The following is a 14,028-nucleotide window of genomic DNA, read 5'->3' as shown; positions in this document are numbered from 1 at the left end:
GGCAGCTCTGTTTGTAGTGGCTAGAAGCTGGAAAATGAATGGATGCCCATCAATTGGAGAATGGCTGGGTAAATTGTGGTATATGAATGTTATGGAATATTATTGTTCTGTAAGAAATGACCAGCAGGATGAATACAGAGAGGCTTGGAGAGACTTAAATGAACTGATGCTAAGTGAAATGAGCAGAACCAGGAGATCATTATATACTTCAACAATGATATTGTATGAGGATGTATTCTGATGGAAGTGGATTTCATTGACAAAGAGACCTAACTCAATTTCAATTGATAAATAATCAATTTCGCATGGGAAATGAATGCGAGCTATTTGCATTTTTGTTTTTCTTCCCGGGTTATTTTTACCTTCTGAATCCAATTCTCCCTGTGCAACAAGAGAACTGTTCGGTTCTGCAAACATATATTGTATCTAGGATATACTGCAACACATTTAACATATATAGGACTGCTTGCCATCTAGGGGAGAGGGGGGAGGAAGGGAGGGGAAAAATCGGAACAGAAGAGAGTGCAAGGGATAATGTTGTAAAAAAAATCACCCTGGCATGGATTCTGTCAATATAAAGTTATTATAAAATAAAATAAAATAATCTGGTCTCAGGCACGTAACACTTCCTAGCTGTGTGACCTTGGGCAAGTCACTTGACCCCAGTTGCTTGGGGGGAAAAAAAGAATTTGCCCAAAGTCACAGGTAGTAAGAAACAGAGACAGGATTTGAACTCAGATCTCTTGCCTACAAATCGAGGACTTTTCCATTGCACCAACCTAATCCACCTTCCTTTCTTAGGTAATTATTGGGCTACAACATAGCCCCATGAGCTTGTCATAAGAAACCTCCACCATTTCCAGAAAAGAAGGATGGATGTAATTTTAAAGCATTGGGGACTTTGCCACTTAAAGGAATCTAATGGTAAATAATTTTATAAAACAAATAATCACACTTTAATTGACCTTTGGAGCAAATGGAAATGTTCATCTATTTGGTTTTGCTTAAGAGGAAGCAATAAAGGCAAGCAAACAATTGGGGTCCCATTGTGGGAGGTTGCTTAGGTCCATATATGCTTTTCTGATCATGGTGACTGATTGTGCAGGTTTGGAGAAGAGAGAAAACAGAGGAAGTCGGCAGATGCTTTTGGATCAGAGTATTTGAATGACCTTATCCTTAATGAGGAATTTAATTCAGAGTACCTCTTTACCTAAAGATCCAAAGATTATCCTTCTCATTGTCTCTATCTCCCTCCCACTTTTCTCTTCACACCCAAAAATATCTAAAGAACAACCTTTCTCAGAGTGTGAACATGAACCCCTGGAGGTCTCAAGACCTTTTCAAGGAGTCTAGGAGGACAAAACCATTTTCATCATAATACTAAGATGTTATTTTTCTATTAAAATACTCTCCCCCTTCTAACTATATATCTTTCTAAGGTTACATTGTCTTCAGACATTTTAACCAAACCAGCATAGTGCAATAGATCAAATGCAAAAGCAGATATGAGAATCCAGCTGTTTTCTATTAAGGCAGACATAAAAAAGATTTGTAAAAATATGTAAAACTGCCACTCTTTTCTTTTTTTGGGGGGGAGGAGATATAGTTCTTTTTTCATAGAAAATATATAATTTAACAAGATATATGGGTTCATTATCACTATTTTTAAATGAATAAATCTTTAAAAAAATTTTTTTTCATTTCTATCATGGTAAGTATCAGTAGATATAACCCCACATAAACAAAATCTCTTTTGGGGCCCTCAGTAATTTTTTATGAGTATAAAAGGGGTCATCAATATTTTTTAAGAGTATAAAAGAATCCTTAATAATTTTTTTCCTGAGGCAATTGAGTTTAAATGACTTGCTCAGGGTCACACAGCTAGGATGTGTTGTGTCTGAGGCCAGATTTGAACTCAGATTCCCCTGACTTCAGGGCTGGTCTCAATAATTTTTTGAGTTCAATTTTTGATTTCAAACAAATAATTGTTTGAAAAACAGTACTATAAAATATCATAGGATTTGGGGCAAGGGAAGACATCTCTAGATGATGCAGTCCAGTTTTCTCATTTTAGAGATGAAATAGAGACTCAGACGAGGTCACACAAGTAGTAAGTGACAGAGGCAGAATTTGAATCCAGACTTCTGAATTTCAGATTTACATATATATATGCATTCTTTCCCGCCCCTCCTAAGGTCCTTTCGAGATCTCTATCTAGGCTTTTGAGATCCTGTCTTTTCTTTTTTTGACCCAGTTAACTTCTCAGGGGCTGGGGATCCTGTGGATTCCATAGTTTTACCAGGTTACACACTGGTAAAACTTTCTCGGCAGATGGACTAAATCAGGTTGAGGATAACTGATAGGCTTCCAACCCCTGAGCTTGTCTATCCCAAGCACGTGAAAACTTCCCCCAGGGGAATGGTCAGAACCAGCTGTTCCCACCGTCATGAAGTTGGCTGAGCAGCCACTGGGGAGAGCTGAGAGCTTGGTCATCCACAGCATCCTGGGCCATCGATAGTTGGCTGATTTTTGTTCTGCCACTGGGTTTTGATAACTCAGGAAGAGTGAGACTGATAATTTTGTGTGATCTGCCTCCATTAAATCCAATGCAGACTCAAGTCAAGACATTACCCATGATGTCATGGGTCCTCTTTGAAAATGAAGGATGAACAACAATATAGCATGTGTATGAGCAAGCAAACAAATAGACTTCATAGCTTCATAATGAGGTAGAAAGAACGCTCTTGGGATGCTGGAGTTAAGAGCCCGAAGTCCAATGCTTGCTTATTGCTGTTTGATCCTAGCCAATTTGCTTTACTTTTGTGGTCCCCAGTTTCTTCATCTGGAAAATGGGATTAGTAAACTTTTACTATTCACTTCACATATTGGTTGTGATAAGTGTCTTATAAATTGTAAGGTACTATAGAAGTATGAGTTATATCAATATATGTGTGGATACCTTTATATACAGTCATGGATTCTAAATGTTAAGTCCATCCTTATATCTATCTAATCTGGCTCTCCTGCTTAATATTGATTTGTGACATCATTGAATACATTCTTCCCACAGTGAGTGATTCTGCTCCATCCGTGGCCCTGCTGAACCTGGATACACTGGCTTTGCTCCTTTTCCAGCTGCCCAACTTATTTTTGGGTAGTTTGCTTTCTCAGCCATTAAGCCAAGACATGAATGGACAGTGAGGTGTTTGCTTCATTCACAAGTCAGGGGTAAGTACACTGGGGATGTTAGGGGCAGGGAGGGGGTAGGGAAAAGATAAATCCCTAAAGGCAAAGTAATCACACTATCTTGTCCATCTTGTAGTATTAGAAAAGCCTTCTGGATTTCTCTGACTAATCTATAAAGCCTTTATAGAAAAGGTAAGGCTTCTAGGGATTTTTACATTTAAACTTTAGGTGAAAGATCTAGGTAAATTGTAAGAAGTGTTGTGCAGGAGCTAGCTTGTACTTCTGGATAATTGTTAAATTTTCAGTGTTAACATTTACACCTTGGAAATCAGCAAATGCTGTAGCATTTGTAAATCAAGGCTTGATGTGGTATTTTGTTGATTGAGTAGACTTAAGAAAGGGATGGAGAAAATGTTAATAATGCAAATTAAATTGGAAAGCATATATGCATACAGTTTCTTTTCCTGGAGAGTTGGTTGTAATATATTTACCAGTATAACCCAGGATGTAGGGAAAGGAGAAAGATGTGTAAATTCATAGTGAAACTAGGAGAAAGATGTTCTGGGTTTTTTTTTTTTTTAAGTTGGTTAGATATTCCCTCTACAACCCTATTTACAATGTTAAATTGTTTAATCAACCATTTGTTTACAGATAGAAAAGGCAAACTTCAGCACTGCCCACGTTAAATTACCTTAAGTTTTGAATAATTGAGGCTCCAATTAATATGATTTTACTCTATACCCATGATTTTCATCCAGTGAGAATACTGGAAAACTTAGAAAATAAAATGTAGCTATAATGAGAAGGCAGATCTAACCTAGTTTCCATATGTTTTGTGGCATTTAGGTTGTCTAGTGAATAGGGAACTGGATTTGGAGTCAAGAAGGGATGAGACTCAAACTCTGATTCAGACACTTCTTAGTTGTGTGGCCATGAGAAAGTCAATTAGCCTTTGTCAACCTCAGTTTCCTTTTCCGTAAAATGGGAATAATAATAATAACACCTACCTCAGGGCTGTTGTGAAAATCAAATGAGAAAATACATATGCCTTGCAAACTTTAAAGTATCATATAAATGTTAGCTATTATTAAATTTATACAATTTGAATTATCTCCCTCTGAAAAGAGGATGATGTGACTCTCTGAACCTAGTAGTCAAGACTTGCAATAAAACCAAAGACTTGCAGAAATCCTCGTCTCAATAACTAACAGAAAAGAAAAGAGTAGGTTTGGCCATTTGTATGCATTTTGTGCACACTCATTTCAAGCTCAGAACCAATCCGATAGGAATTTTTTTGTCACTATGTAATAAGTAGACAAATAAAAACACAACACAATCTTGTGGTCTGAAGGGGAGAACGAGACCCCTTTTGTTTCATGTTATCAGGCCCTTATAAAGCCAGGCTCAATGCACAGGAATGCTCCCAGGGCAGAGTTCTAATTGGCCGGTCTTCTCATTACACAAAGATTCTACCATCCACAAAACCATGTCAGGGGACTGTTCTCTCCATTTTGTGAATAGTGGCCATTGTACAAAGAACAAAATGGCCCACTTGCAAAAGCCATTGAAGCTGTTGAATGAAGTATCCTCAGCTTAGGAGACCTGGGTTGTTGTTCTCTACTTGCCATTAATTAATATTACCTTACTGAAGTTACAATCAATCTGGGTCCCCATCTCCTTGCCCATAAAATGAAAATGGTGGATGAGACAAAAGCTCATTTATGTAATACTTAAAGTACTTGGCTCAAAACAATCCTACAAAGGCCCTGATTCAAATATTGTTTTCATTTTACAAATAATTCATATTTCCAGAGCTCTTTAAGGTTTGTAAAAGACTTTTCTCACTATATTTCTTGGAATAAATACTGTGTGTTATTATCTTCATATGACAGATGAAGAAACAGATTCACTCATTGGTTGTTGTCCTTTCTACTCAAAGGTGTAGGAAAATAGCATCATGATGTCGGGCCAATATATAGTATGTCCAATTGTACTGATCAGACCAATACAAGGTGGAAGGCTCTATCACAAGTTGAGCACATATAGTCCATATGACTGGAGCCAAATTGCCTATGGCCACACAGTTAATAAGTGTTTGGAGTCATTAAGATAGGAAAGCATTTATTAAGTTTCCAACCCATGTCTTCCAATGGCTTAACCTTTTTTATGAAATTTCAAATGAGCTGAAACTGGTAGGGAAAGCAAAGGACAATTTTAGATTGTAACTCCTTCAGGGCAGGGATTGCCTTTTGCCTCTTTGTATTTCTAGTGCTTCGCACCATGCCTGGCACATAACAGAAGCTTAATGTTGATGTATTGATTGATGAAAAGTCAGGGAATAGGAAAGCCACGTAGAGTGGAAGGAAAATAGGGAATCCGGGAAAGAAGAGGAGCATTGCTTAGAGAGATGGAATGGTAACAGATAACTGGGAGAAGTTGAGACAACTCTTATTCTGTTTCTTTTCTTTGTCAAGAAGAATGGAAAGGACAGAACAAAAATATCTAATTGGCAATAAACATCTAAGGAAAGTAGGCAGATTGTAAGAGAGGTCATGGCTATCCTTGATGAGCTCAAAACGATAGTACCAAACTAATTGTATCCTGGGTTACTAAAAGAGCAGGTAGAAGCAGTTGCTAAATTATTGCCAGTAATCATTAAAAAATGAGGAAGGAGCTTCAAGATTTGAGAAAGACAAATATTGTCCTGGTAGTTTACCAAACAAAAAACAAAAATAGGAGAAGAGAACCCTGTAAGTTTGTAAGGTATTCAGTGAGTTTGGCTTTGGGTTCTAGAAAAATTTTAGAGTATATTATTAAAGGGAAGAGTTTTTAAAATCTAGAAAAGAGCTCTGGGGTCACAAAGAGTCAACAGAGTTTCTTCAAGAAGGAATAATTAAGGATGACACCAGTGGATAGAGTACTGGCCCTGGAGTCAGGAGAACCTGAGTTCAAATGTGGTCTCAGACACTTAACATTTATTAGCTCTGTCACTCTAGCCCAGTCACTTAATCCCAGTTGCCTCACAAAATAAATAAATAAAAAGAAGGAATAATTAATGCTGTCAGCCTTCTTTGGCAAGATAGATGGATTGGTAGAATAGGGAAATGCTAGAGATATAATTTACCTGATTCTAGGAAGGTCTTTGATAAAGACTCTCCTTCTATTCCTATGCACAAAATAGTGAGATGTAGGATAAATGATAGAATAGCTGGATTCAAAACAGAAACTTGAATGATGAAATCCAAAAAATGACGATGATGATGATAGTGTTGGCCATGATAATGCTTTTAGATTTTTGAAGCATTTTATTTCATTTTATCCTTGCAAAGACCCTGAGAGGTAGAAACTATAATTATCTCTTTTTATAGCATACTGAATCAAATAGAGGTAAAGTAATTTGGTCAGACATACAGCTAGTAAGTATCTGAGGCTAGATTAAAATTCAGATTTTTCTGACTCTACATCCAGAGCTATACCACTGTGCCATTTTACTACCTTATTTGGCATATTTATCTTACTACCTGACCTATTCATCAGTGGCTAGAATAAAGGCATCAGTAGAATACTTATCAAATTTTAGGATGAGAAAGATAGGAAGAATAATTAATGCATTGAATAGTATGACAGAGTTAGGATCCAAGAAAATCTCAGCAAGCTAAGATGATGGTTTTAAAATGAAATGTATGAGTGATAAACATTGGATTTAAAAAAAAAATCAACTTTGTAAGTACAAAATAGGGGAGGTATAACTAGAACGCTATCCAAAAAACTTAGTGCAACATCCTTAATTTCTCCAATACCTTTTGTCATCCTAGCCCCCGTCCTCTGGATGCTCTCTCTAGCTTATCAGTGTTGAAGAGGCTGGGGATGTTTTGCCTGGAGAAAAAAGGACTTTGTAGTAACATGTTAGCTGTCTTCAAATATTTAATGGGTAGTTATATGGAAGAGCAAATTAGACATGTTCTGCGAGTCCCAGAGGGTGCAACTAGAAGCAGTGGATGAAAACTGTGGAAAAACAGATGTGGGCTCAAGACACAGAAACACTTCCTACCTGAGCTATTCAAAAGTGCAATAGGCTGCCTGGGGAAGGAAGCAGTTTTCCTTCACCAGAGTTTTTCGAGCAAGGCTAGATGACAACTTGTCAGGTGTGTTGGTCCCCTGGCAGTCCCTTCGGATGCTGAGAGTCTGGGGTTGTGGGACTCCAGGTCCAGCATCCTTTGTACATCATCACCACACCTCTCTCAGGAAGGAAACTGAGGGCTAAAGTTAAATCCAGACACTGAGTCACTGATAAGCATCTAGCACGCATTGATCAAGGGCGGCTCCAGTTCTCAGTAGCTATAAAGCCTGATCTGGAGTCAGGAAGACCCAAATTCACAACTGATCTCTGTGTGACCCTGGACGAGGCACTTAACCCCATTTGTCTCTCTTTGTTCATCTGTAATATGAGCTAGAGAAAGAAATGGCAAACCATTCCAGTGTCTCTGCCAAGGATCCCCTGCGAAAGAGGTCACAAAGAGTCAAGCATGACTAAAACAACTAAATAACAACATCTCCAGTGCTTAGCATGGTGCTTTGTTTTTGTTTTTGTTTTTAGTCATTTTTCAGTCATGACTGTGACCCTTTTGGGGGGAGTTTCTTGGCAGAAATACTGGATTAGCTTGTCATTCACCCGATTATTTTACAAATGGGGAAACTGAGGCAAATGGGGATTTTTTTTTTTTTAAATGACTTTAAAGCCCAGGATCACACAGCTATATAAAGAAAGGCAAAAATTAGGTTCCTCCCCTCAAGGTGCTTCCGGTCTAATAGGAGAGATGATATACAGATAAATGCAAAATATAAAGGATATTGGAGATAATCTCAGAAGGAAGGCACTAGTACTGAGAGATTTAAAATAATTTGCTCATAGTCAAGGTTGAGGGGTGGGGAAAGTGGTCCCAGAGATACAAATTTATTGGTATAGAAAACTCCTAACAGGAAACTTCTGTCAATGCAGATCAGAGGTCTTAGCTGTGCCTGGAGATTTACAGGCAGTAAATGTCACAGGCAGGATCAGAAGGTCACAGATGCAGAGCTGGAAGGGAACATGGAAACCACCTAGTCCAAAGATAAGAAACTTTCAAAGATAAGAAACGGAGATTCAGTAAGATTAAGGAATTTGCCCAAGATCTCCCAGGTGGCAAATGGCAGAGCTGAGATAGGAACCCGGCTTCTCTGATTTCAAATCTAGGAGTGTCCTTTCCCCTGAACCTCTCTGTCTCTTCCTTTGATTTCTGGTCCTCTGATTTCAGATCCAAAAATGCACGTACCACATGATACCCTTTCTGACTCTTAAATCACCTAACCTGTCCAACAAACACTCCAAGCTATCTCTACGGTCCTTCATCTCCCTCACCTGCTATGATTTTACAACCGGCTGTCGTTCATCCAGCTCCCCAGAGGATTTTAAATGTAGCCAGAAGGATAGTGGAAGCCAACAAATAACAACACAAAAGCTTTTTAAAGGTTAGCAAGCTGCCCTTTGCTCACCTGCCAAACAAATAGGTTGGATTGGAGGTTGTGTAAGACCCCTTTGAGAAGAAGGACTGCCCTGCATGGGGGGAGGGAAGAGATGCTGTAGCAGGTGATCCAGGTCCTGCCTTGGTGGGCCAGCTCTAGGGCCCTAGGTCCTGCCTGAAGGCAAGGAGAAAAACTTCCCTTTCTTGAAAAAGCACGGCTGGGTCTGTGAGTACCTTGGGGTCTGCTGGTTGAGCAGGAAAGTGCTGAGAAGGTTTATGGCTAATCTGCCCCTGCCAAACTGGCGCTCTCAGCCTCCCTTCTCACAGGCACCAAACTCCCAGATGGTCTAAATAGGAAGAAAAGAGGAAAATCCGTATCCAATCTGTTCTATTCAGTGGAATGGAAGAGAATCTGCATCTCAATCTTATCTTTGTGCTGGGGCTTGGCTAAGCTTGGCCCCCCAAGTGGCGAATAGTGCACAGCCCAGGAGATGCCTTCACATCCTGCACAGAGAATACACACAGCTGGGCTGTTGGCGGCATTCTGGGAGAATACCCTGCATTTAGGGGAGGGCCCTAACAGAGCTGAGCCAGGGAAAGGATGAGGAATACCCCCTCCCTCCCCTAAGGTCAGCCTTCCCCTCCCTCTGCTTCTTCCTTTTCCTCTCCCACCAAATCTCAAATTGGGTATATTCTTTCCAGCTCTGAATTTCTCTCCTATTTTCTCTTCTTTCCCTTTTTTTCCCCTCCCTCTTTCTCCAGGCACTGGGCCAAGTGGAGCCTTTGAATGGAAGTGAGGGGGTGGGGTAGGGCTGAGTAGAAGTAAGGGGCCCCCTGAGGGCCTCTTACAAACAGTCCCACACCGAGCTCCCCCCGGCCTCCTCCGAATGTACTTGAAACTCATCTCCACAATTGTTTCCTTCTCTGCCCGGAGCCATCCTTCCCTCCACCTGGGTCAGAGCCCTAGGCCCAGCTGCCATCCCCACCCAGGCCTGTGTGTCCTCTGGGAGAGAAGCAGAGAGGAGAAGCTCAGGGGTCCGGTCCCGGTTTGTCCCTTGTTCCTGCAGGTCTGGGGGTGTTGGGTACAGGCTGGAGCTGGGGCAGGAGGTGGGAGCAGCCCTGAGGAAAAAAAAAAAGCTCACGAAGCACGGCAAACTCACATGTCACTGAGGGTTTCCCAAAATAGCTGGAATCAGCTAAAACGGCTTCCTCTCCCTCCCACCTCTCACGGTCTCCCGACCGTTCCTTCCTGGTCCCTGACACTGACAGCAAGAGATGGCAAGATCTCACCGGTACCTGAATGTCCCAGACCCCAGGCCCCCAGCTCCCTGCTTCCAGCCTCGTACCTCAGACCTGTCCTCTCCCAAATCGTCCCATGAGCCAAACTTTCAGGCTTGCTAGGAAATAGTATGGAGCCCGAGAAGCAGCTTCAAGCAGACTAACGTTCAGATGTCCCCGGTCAGTTATTCACTGATGGACCTTGGACAAGTCTGGACCTCAGTTTTTCCTTCTGTAAAGCATGTGGGTCAGACTTAAGTGGTCTCCAAGGCCCTTTCTAATGCTAAAATTTTCTGATCCTACATGTATACCAGAAAGTCAATTAATAATTTAGAGTGAGAAAGAGCTCTTCCCAATAGGAAAGCTTCCTTGGGAAATCAAATTAAGATCAGAAGGTTGCTTGCCGAGTACATGGAATCAGACAAAAGGAGAATCCATAATTCTGTTCAGAAAACACTTAAGTTCCCAGGGCATGTGGAGCACCTTAGATTCTAACGGAAATACAAAGTTTAGAAAAAAACATGGCTGTCTTTATGGAGTTTCCAGTCTGGCAAGGAAACACACACGGACACACATACATCTTAGAACTATAGAATAATAAATGCTTTATATTTTTACCATGTTTAACATATTGAATTACTTGCTCTCTAGGGGATGGGGGAACAAGGAGTGAGGAAATTGGAACACATGGTTTGGCAAGGGTCAATGTTGAGCAATTATCCTTTGGGCAGCTAGATGGTGCAGTGGATAGAATGTTGACCCTGGAGTCAGGAGGACCTGAGTTCAAATTTGTCTCAGACATTTAATACTTCCTAGCTCTGTGACCCTGGGCAAGTCACTTAATCCCAACTGCCTCAACAACAAAAAAAAGAAAGAAAAATTATCCTTGCATGTTTTAAAAATAAAAAGCTTCAAAAAATTTTATTTTAAAAATAATAGTAAATGCTTCATATTTAACCTCTACCAGATTTCTTACTATCTTGGGGAGGAGAAAAGTAGAAAATGGAATACCAGGTTTTGCAAGGATGAATATAGAAAACTATCGTTGCATGTATTTGGAAAAATAAAATACTATAAAAATAATACTAATAAGTGCTTAAAATGGTTATGAAACAAAATGCTTTTCAAGAACTGAAAAGGAAAATCATTACTAAAAGAAGTATTATAGAGGGTTTATGAAAAAAAGGTGGTTTATGATTTAAGGTTTAAGGAATTCAAACTAAGAAATTCAAAATGTAAAAAAATAAAAATTTTTAAAAAGAAAGATTCAATAGCTGAAGAGTCAGAAGAAGCAATGTTAGAAGTATATTTCAGAGTAGTTCTTTTTGGTTAAAATAAAATAGTCTGCCAATCCATATGCATGAATTAAAATCTTCCTAGATGTCAGACATTGTGTTAAGTTCTAGGAATACAAAGAAAGGCAAAAACATAGCCTACTCTCAAGAAGCTCACATCCTAATGTGGGAGATGAGATATAAATTAGTAGATGCATAAAAGATATATACAAAATACATGGAAGGTCATCCAAAAGGGCTGGGAAGGCAGGGTTCCAGGAAAAGACTCCTGTAGGGTTAGTGAGGAAAATCTGGGAAAGGGGGATTGTTACCACTTTACAAGGGCCTTGAATGCCAGGCAAAAGAATCTAAATAGATTTTTTTTGAGCAGTGGAGAAGTGGGACCAGATCAATGGTTCAAGAAGGTTATTCTGACCACATATGAAGGCTGGATTAGGAAAGTGCAGGTGAAAGGTCTCATTATCATAGTCCAGATTGATTTAGGTAAAGAAGGCCTGTCCTAGGGTCCTGGTAGCAGGCTAAACAGGAGGATTTAGATGCTGCTGAGATGATGTCGATAGGGTTTCGGAACTGATTAGAAATAAGGGGTCAAGGAGGAAAAGAGTGAGAAATAACAGACCCCCAAATTTCAAAACAGGGAAGACCAAGTGGATGGTGATACCTCTCATAAAATTAGTCAAGTCAGAAGGCGACACAGGATCGGGGCAAAGATAAAGGGTTGCCTTTGGAATATATTGAGTTTAGGGTTTAGATGATTGGAGGTACCACTCCAGAGCAAGTTCAGAACAAGGGTCAAAATTGGAGATCCCCACAGGCTGCTCAGGCCCTCAGAGGGCTGGGGGCCCTTCCCCTTCATCAGGAAGATCGTTGCTAACCCACTTTCTCTTAAGCTCCTCTTCTTCAGTGCTCCATGTTGCTCCCTCCCAATTCCTCTGGTAACATCAAAATATGGCAAAGCATTTCCTCTATTGCTCCAGGGATAGAGAGAGCCACTTATCCACAGGAACCTCTCTCCTAGCATCTTGTGCCCTCTGATGGTTTTTAATTAAAAATTAAAAAGGTTTAGTTAATTAAAGAGAGTGGCAAAGCCTTCATAGTCCATGATCTAGTTATAAACGGAGGTGGGCAGGAGACTAGTTTCTTTGGAACACGTATTGGGTACCTCCCCCAGATGGTATCTCTGGGAGAGAAGGGATTTGGAAATTGCCCTCAGCTGTGATATACTCCCGGTGGAGAAGGGGGATGCTATGGGAAAAGAAGCTTCCCATCCCCCAAATCTGAGTATTCCCAAAGCTCTTTTTTAAAATCTTCCCTTTGGAAATTTCATCTTCTCCTATGGTCTTCAACTTCCCTTCTGTCTGTGCTGTGGAACCAGCATCATATGGTTTTCATAGGCATTCTCACATATGCACAAACACACACACACTGTGAATACCAGCACTATGGCCCCCTACCCAAGCTCTAAAAGCAATCTGGATGCGCCTTCCTCCCTCTGCGTCTTCCCCCCTCCCCGCCTCCCCGGAATCAGGCAAGCAGCACAAGAACATGCAAACAGAAATCCTGTGGCCTGATGATTTTTAGAAAATGTTTTGCTTTACTTGTCACTGAGGCTTTCCCAAAATAGCAGGAGTTGCTGGAGGAGGGCTGCCTCCTTCCCCCTACTCTCAGAGTCTCTCCGGTCCCCAGCACAACACTCCAAAGGACAAATGACACAAGATTTTGCTTGTGCTTGAGTCCCCTAGTTCCTCACTCTCTAGCTCCCCACTCACTTTCTTCTGGTCCCCTGGCTACTTTGACCCCACGGACTGCAAATCCTAATCTCCCAAAGCCAGCAGCACTCTAACCTTTTCTATACCTCCATCTTCTGCTCCCCATCCACATGCCTGTATCCCAAACAACCCACCTTCCCCAGTCCCTAGGGCAAAAGAGGCAAAACAAGTTTTCCTTTGTTGGTTCCCAAATAAAAATCATTCTTGGGTAACTATTAACAGGGTTTGCCGGTAATATGACAGAAAATAGGGAATTGGGAGGTAGATAAAGGCTTCCCCTCTCTTAGGCATTTATTTCTGTAAATATCATCCACAAACTGAGGCTTGTGGCTTTGGACCGAGGGTCGATGTGATTGAGTTTTTGTGCTTTTTGCCAGAAATCCTGACTGTTTTCCTGTGTGAGCAGCTGGGCTAGGTGCTGAATCAAGTGTGTGATACATACTAGTCCCCATAAATGACTGCTGGACTCTCTCCATTCAGCATACTAATGCACTGCCAGTGCTCTCTGTTCTATGGATAAGTGAGCATTGACTATATTTACATGAAATACAAGGCTTCACTTTGCCTTGTGCTCTGAATATTAGCTTCAATTCACCTTGTTTGATCTGCTCCCTCCCTCTCTCCTGTCTTCTTTTAGGGTACTGCTCTCTCTCCCCACCAAGGACCCATGGAGGTTGTGAGGAAACTGGCCAAGGCTCACCCAAACAGAAGGCTCGTTGGCATTCACAACTGGTAATTTTTGCTGCTACCGTCCAGGAAACCAAGGGGTTTCTTCCCCAAAGACTGGCCACTGGCCTTCCTCTTGCATTGTCCTCTGGTCCCAGTGCTCTCAAGGGCTTGCTCAATGCTCAATGCATGATGTACAAAAATAATATTATTATTACTTACTGTAATATTAGAGATAAGTAAGCTATATGTACACAGGCTTGTTCCTCGAGCCTAGTACTGCTCAGAAATAACCAGGATTTATAACCATCTGGGAGTTCATCTATCTCCAAG

The 14,028-nt window shown here is 40.8% G+C and overlaps 1 protein-coding gene across 3 annotated transcripts in view; it reads left to right on the top strand.

The window, feature by feature from the left end:
- Positions 1 to 14,028, top strand: part of SEMA5B (semaphorin 5B) — a 190,338-nt gene that overhangs the window by 106,333 nt on the left and 69,977 nt on the right. For 2 of the 3 annotated variants that reach the window (XM_051985409.1, XM_051985410.1), the window contains exons 2-3: positions 3,071 to 3,228; positions 13,667 to 13,761. The gene's annotated coding sequence lies outside the window, so the exon portion shown is untranslated. The remainder of the gene's footprint in view (positions 1 to 3,070; positions 3,229 to 13,666; positions 13,762 to 14,028) is intronic. The other variant, XM_051985411.1, reaches the window with a different exon arrangement.

Source organism: Antechinus flavipes, chromosome 3, assembly GCF_016432865.1.
Source record: "Antechinus flavipes isolate AdamAnt ecotype Samford, QLD, Australia chromosome 3, AdamAnt_v2, whole genome shotgun sequence".
Taxonomy (NCBI): Eukaryota; Metazoa; Chordata; class Mammalia; order Dasyuromorphia; family Dasyuridae; genus Antechinus; species Antechinus flavipes.
Note: the sequence above shows the minus strand (reverse complement) of the source record. Positions and strands in the feature narration are given on the sequence as shown.